Source organism: Pygoscelis adeliae, unplaced genomic scaffold (genome assembly GCF_000699105.1).
Source record: "Pygoscelis adeliae isolate BGI_AS28 unplaced genomic scaffold, ASM69910v1 Scaffold284, whole genome shotgun sequence".
NCBI lineage: Eukaryota > Metazoa > Chordata > Aves > Sphenisciformes > Spheniscidae > Pygoscelis > Pygoscelis adeliae.
In genome coordinates, this window is record NW_008824671.1 from 299,474 (window position 1) to 304,388 (window position 4,915).

Here is a 4,915-nt window from a genome sequence, read left to right on the forward strand (position 1 = left end):
CTGGATGATCTTAGAGGTCTTTTCCAACCTTAACGATTCTATGATTCTGTGATTCTAAAATACAGTTGTCTCTATTCAGCTCCATCTTCAGAGCCGTCTGTGAGCCAGGGGATGGAGTTTGCATGCTGTGAGTAAGCAACTGCTCAGGAAAGGGCATCCTGAGTTGTCTGGGGGATCAGGGACATCTCAAAGGACATCAAAGGGTCCCTGGGGCTGGCAGCGAATGGAGGGAGCAAGCTGAGAAGGGAAAGGGTGTGGGGAAGTCCAAACAGTTGGAAACGGAGGAACAAGAGGACCTGTGTGGAACTGAGAGAAAGGAAGGGATGTCCCAGAGAGAGGGAGAGGAATCACAGAAAGGGAGGGGAGAGGGGGAAGCTGGGGAAACGGCAAGGGGGCAGGAGAGGAGGCCCTGGTGCTGGCATGGGGATCGCTGCTGCATGCCCATGTCAGGGAGCAGCACCCAGCGCTTGGTGAAGGGGCTATGGCAGTGGTTCCCTCTGCACCTACCGTAAATCTCAACGTCATCATAGATGTCAGTGTCCCTGCGAGAAAAAAGACAGGGTGCCGTGAGCAGTCTGGTCTCCCATGTCCCCACCGCCTCCCAACACTGAAGCAAGGGCCAGCTCCTGCTGCCACATCTGTCCCGTCTCTCCTAACATGTCTACGGGCTCTGGTGTCCACCACGCAGCCCCGTTCGCCTCCTCCCAGCCTCGTGCTCTCCCCACAGAGACAGGATCCTCCGGCCTGGGGTGGGCACGGCTCTGGCCCCTCTCGCATTGCGCACGGACAGTGGCCCCGTCCCAGGCTGCCGGGAGCTGCAGACCGGCCACGCAGAGGGGCAGCGCTGGCCTCTCACACCGTGCCACCAGCAGCATCTGAACAGTGTCTGGGCAGGTCCCACGTGAGGGACCACTGCTTGGGGAGGGCTCACAGCACCCCAGGAATTTGCTCCCAGTGCCAGAACCTCTCCTGACACCAGAAATGGCAGATTCCACCCCCAGAGTAACTAGCCAGTGTTATGCTTATGGACACTGCCTGGGCTGGATGGTTTGGAGCTGGCACTCAACGACCAGGGCTGGTTCGGTGCTGGGCACTCGCTGGGCAATTGCAACAGCTCATGGAGTGAGGAGGAAGGGGCTGGGGAAGAGGTACTCACAGGTGTAGCATCACGGCCCGGGGCACGTAGCCATCTGCAACAGAGGAAGGGAAAGCATGTCAGGTTGTGCCAGGAGCTGGGGCACGAGCAAGGTCTCACCCCAGCACCTGCCCTTGCCCAAGACAGGCAGGGTTTAGCAACATCTCACATCCCCAGGGAGAGCTGGGGGCAAGGAGGAGCCCGGCTCTGGGAAGCCGAGCTGGACCCCTGGGAGGAACCTGCTCGGGGCAATGCAGGGAATGAGCCTGCCAGGCTGGGTGGCAGCTGGCTGGGAAGAGCCTGATCCCCATCTCTCTGCCTGGGGGATCTGCAGCCCATTTCGCCTGAGCATCCTTTGGTGCAAACATGGCTTGTGGAGTCCATGCCTCCAGCAAAGCCTGATGTGCTGGGCTGGTGGCCAAGAGGCTCCGGGAACTGTGAAGGCTTTTAGCAGAGGGAGATGACAAGCCCAGCTAACAGCAGAAATGCTGGTGCTGAGCGGGAGGAAGAGCAGGACGTTTGTGCAAAGAGTAGTGGGAACATTTGAGATCCAGGGTACATGTCAGGTCTGTCCAACAGCGAGGGGATGTCTCCTGCTGGAGTGTGTGCACACAAAGAAACTTGTTCCCAAAACTTCATGTGCTGTGATCCCCGCTGCGGGCAAAGCCTCAGCCCCCACAGACTTACACCTCCTCTGGCTGTTTCGGCAGAGGATTTGATCCTGATTTGTAAACTGAATGACATCAAGAATTTCTCCTCGTCTCAGCGGCAGGTTCTTCCCTCCACCCCTCTTCTCCGTTGCTGCGGGGTCGACCATCATCTGAGTCAGGATGTTGATGCTTCCTTCGAACTGAAACACAAACAGCAGTGCTGCAGCTCGGCAGCCACCCCAGGGGAATGCGAGCTGGGCAGTTCCAACCGCTCTCGCTTCTTGGAAAAAGCAGATCTCTCTCTAGCCAAATGGTCTGGGGGACCGGTCTGATCTGGGGATGTTTCAGTGGGGAACAGGGCAGGTGTGACCTGGGTATGGGCTGGTCTCTGCACCGCACAGCTCCTCCCTGCCATTGCCTTGCGCCCTTCCCAGGAGGTGAGGGGGAGCTTAGAGGGATAAGCAATCGCTCGCTGCTCACCTTGAATTTCTTCTGAAACTCCCTGTCTGCCTTCTCTTCCTTCTTGCATTCCTTGAGTGTCATTGGTTTCATCTTCTGGGAGACCTGGGCTTCTCTGCAGAGTCATTGTGAGTCACAGGAAAGCTCAGGTGACCCCACGCTCTGTTCCCTCCCTTCCCCTTCTCCCCCACCCCAGCTGCTGCCCCATCGCATTTCCCTGCACCACCTCCCCCCCAGCACCCAAAGGTGCCTCCTTCCAGGGCTGCTGGGGCTCTCAGGCCAGGTTTAAACCTGCCGCTTGTGCTCTTCACTATGGACATTTCTATCACAAGCCCAGCAGAGACCATTAAACCACCAGCTTTGTCAAAGCAGCAAGGAGCCCTGGCCATTTTGGGACCCTTAGAAAGAGTAAAAACCCCGGTTACCTCTGTGCAGCTGTCAGCAAGGCAACCCTGTTAGAGGCTCGACCAGCATCTCTACCTGTAAAACCAAACCCCAGGAGAGGTGCTGCTGTGAGGCTGCTATAAGGTGTAGACACCCGCTGAGACAGGACACAAGTCTGAAACAGCAGCAAGAGCTTTCTCCTCCTGGGCCAAAACCCTGAGTTTGCCCCCTGAGCGCGGGGGCGATGAGGGTTTCCCGTGCTCATTTACAAGGCAGCAGAGAAACCTCTCCTGTGCATGGGAGCAGCGGGCTCAGCGTGGGCTCTGCTGCTGCCCATGGCTCGTCAGGGCCTCGAGGCTCTCTGAGCTGCAGCGTTCACCCCAACCAGCAGCCCAGCCCCTCCTGTGCCTACCTCCTCCAGGGTGAGGATACGCTGGCGGCCGGGACACGGGGGGCAGCAGAAAGCCTTGGTCTCTCCTGAGCAGCCCAACGGGCTCTACGTCATCGTATAGCTCATCTTCATCCCTGCAATGAGGCAGACAGCCATTAGGAAGCCCTGTTGCAGTGACAGCACTGGGGGCCAAGAGCAGGAGCAAGGCTGCCAGGAGGAGGGTGGGCTGCCCATGTGTGGGGATAGGATTTTTAACTATGGACATTACTGAATTCGGTTTTAATGAGCAGGTGCTGTACCCGTGAGAAAGCACGCAGGCAGAAGATAAGGAAGAAAGGAATGAGCTGCTGGAAAGGAGTAAACAAGATAAGGACCATGAAGTCATGCTGTATGGTCAGGAAGAGCAGACCTATCCGCTGGAGCATAGATGCGCGTGAACACAAGGCTGTAACCTATCTGCAGGCTGCGGATAGCGCGTGGACACTTCTGCTTGCTATAAATTACCCTAATATAGAGCAATAAAGGTCTTTGGTTGCTGCCTGCCAGAGTCCGTGCCGTTAATCCCCGCACCCCTGTATTGGCCCTGGGTCAGGGGCAGAGCAGGACAGCAGCTCTGTGCCATGTGCCAGCAGCTCCTCGCAAGGCTCGGCGATGCGGCACAGCAGCCTGGGATGCAGGAGATGGGCGGCGGGGTGCGATGGCAGCAGCTGGACCTGTGCGGTAATGCAGGTCACGAAGGACGGCACTTTGCACCATGGGAGCTGCCTGCACAAGGTGCCGTCCCACGCTGGGCTCCAGGAGCAGGCAAGAAAACACAAGGACCCTCTTGCTGTCCCCTCTTGTGCCCTTCCCACTGGGTCAGGACAGCCTGGAAACCACCTAGAATAAAAGCGCTGCCTCAGTCCTTACCCTGTTACACTCACACCATCCTGCAATGGGAACCGCGCTGGGGCTGATGCAACGTAGCCTGATTTCAGGTAACCTACGGTAAAAACAGGAACAGGAGGGAGCAGTGAGGGATTATTTCACATTTTCTCCTCGACTCTATCACCCACCCAGAGGGTCAGGGCCGCCCTGGGCTAGATTCAGTGCAGAGGGATGCAGGGAGATAAAACTGACTGCATATTTGGATCCAGCGAGGAGTTTTTACTCCACGGCCCATCTGAGGATTTTCTTCCCTTCCCAGCGTGCTGGGGAACAGCTCACTGGGGAGCTCACTGGGGAGTTTTAATATATATTTTCCTATTCTTATGTCCCTAACGTTACTTTCTCCCTGGACCAGTGACGAAAGAGGAGGGGAAGAGGCCAAAATGGGTATTTTGAATGTGGTGAAAACCCTAAACTCCAGATCTGTACCAAAGTCAGGGCAAGTCCTGGATATCTCCATGTGCTCAGGAGCATCATCAGCCAGAACGTGCTGCTGGACCCTGTACGATTGCCGGCATATCTACATCCCTGCTAAGATCCTGTTATCACCAGCCTCGTAGCTGTCACCAGCCTGGTCAACCAGACCAACCAACAACCGTCACGAAGATCGGCGGTACAACATCGCAGCTCTGCTGGGTTATTGTACCAAGTAATGCGCAATCATATACCAGGCCCTAAAAATTGTACGATTGCCCTAAAAATTAACAAAAATAACCAAAGCAGGGTGGGGGTGTAATTCTAGGTGTTCAAACTTGTCTCAGTAGCTATGAGACAAATAAATACTTGAAAACTGCTGGTTTGTAGGACATGCAGAGAGCAGACCACTCACCCCTCTGCCAGGGACACTCAGCCCAGGGCCGAGGCCAGTCTCGGTGGATGAGCATCTCTCAGCACAATGGCACGGCCGGGCCTGAGAAAGGCCTCTGAGTGCTAATACGATAATAACATCTTATAATAATAACAAAAACC